The following is a 1766-nucleotide window of genomic DNA, read 5'->3' as shown; positions in this document are numbered from 1 at the left end:
CCGCCTTAATAAAAAACAAACAAATATTATAACATATTTGCTTTTAAAAAAACAATAAAAAATATGAGCCCCCCCCAAAATGAAACTACAATAAATACATAAATTCATAGTCAAAACAGATTTTTAAAAGGTTTAAATATACAATGTTTAGAGTTTTCGTATTAGTTGCCACTTGTGGCTTGCCCTCACATTTTTAAAAACAAATTATCATGTGACGTACTGATCTTGTTCTTTAATATATTTTTTTGATAATAATATATAAGTCTCGTTTCTACTAGTAGTCTCAAGTCCAGTTGGGTGACTAGTCTCGAGTTCTGAGTTCTCGACTCTCGACTCTCAACTTGTGAAGTATTGAAATATATTTAATCGTCTGACTCGTCTCAGAGACTCTCAGACCGGTCACCGCAGGCGGCAGACCTCACAGCCCACAGGGCACAGCTCACCGCTCACAGGCTCACTCTGTAAATATTTAAATATATTTATAGTTTTACATACACTGATGATATACACACTCTACTAAAATTGAAAGACTTTTGTGGACTGGATTTATCTGGCCTGGTATACGACAAAGACATGCTTTCTTAGCAAGCTGGTTTCCGACCCGTCGCGATATGTCGTTTTCAGAGAATATAATGACGTATATCGTACTTCTGACTATAATAAAAGACATGACGTCTGGACATGTCGTCATAGAGAAGTAGTTTCCGACGGTCTTAACATGTTGTCACAGCGAAAAGTGCTGTCATATACCAGCCCAGGTATTTATATGTAGTCTGTACTCTGTAGTAGCCTGTAGAGTGGAGAGTTGTCAAGAAAATCAATTTTTGTGATTCGGTTTATTTTTTCTTGTTTATTCTGAACATATTTAAATATTTACCTGCACGGGAACATTCAACATTCATATTTCATTCTTCCGTATATTTATTTAAAGTTTTTGTATTTTTGTTCTTAAAAAAAAATACCAGTCCCACAGTCCCAGTGACCCAGGCCCCAGGGTCCCACTCACAGAATCGGATAAAAATCATAGTACTCCTCACGGCCTTCATCAATCAAAAATAGAGATCGAACAGCCTTCCCCCTGTGTTCTCTTTATCTAGCTATAGGGAATTAGGGATCCAAAGGAGATGGTACAGCCTTCCCTATGTGCCAGTATGCTGAGGGGTCCAAATAAATATATATCTCATATAGTGTTCCGCACCCCCCAAGAAGAAGAGATGTTCATCATGAATTTAATATTTATATTTAAATGTGGTATTTTTGGCTTGCTGGTATAGTTTTCAGAAAGCTATGATTTATGTTCGTATACAAAAATGATCAACCATCTATAAAAATCGCCATCGATACTCTTCATTGAAATAGATTTAGTTTCTTCGCACTTAGGAAGTCTATTCTAGCTTTTTATATATAATAATAATGATAATAGAACTGAAAATATGGAGGAAATTCGTGCATCTCAACGTTCAAGGGATTCTATAGTCATTTTATACATAAATAACGAACACGATCCCACTTGAACTGCATAAAAGTATCAATACTTTTATCCAACCTTGTATTCTAAACATGTCTGCAACTAAAATCTTCGAACCCCTACAAATGGGTGACATAACATTGAAGAACAGAATGATAATGGCGCCCTGCACTAGGTGTCGAGCCGATCCTGTGACAGCAGTGCCCAATGTTGAGTTGATGAGTCAATACTACAGTGAGAGAGCTAGGTTCGGTATGATCTTGACTGAGGCCACATATGTAAATGCTTTGGGTACAGG

This window comes from Sphaeroforma arctica (assembly GCF_001186125.1).
Source record: "Sphaeroforma arctica JP610 unplaced genomic scaffold supercont1.1695, whole genome shotgun sequence".
NCBI classification, from domain to species: domain Eukaryota; class Ichthyosporea; order Ichthyophonida; genus Sphaeroforma; species Sphaeroforma arctica.
Note: the sequence above shows the minus strand (reverse complement) of the source record.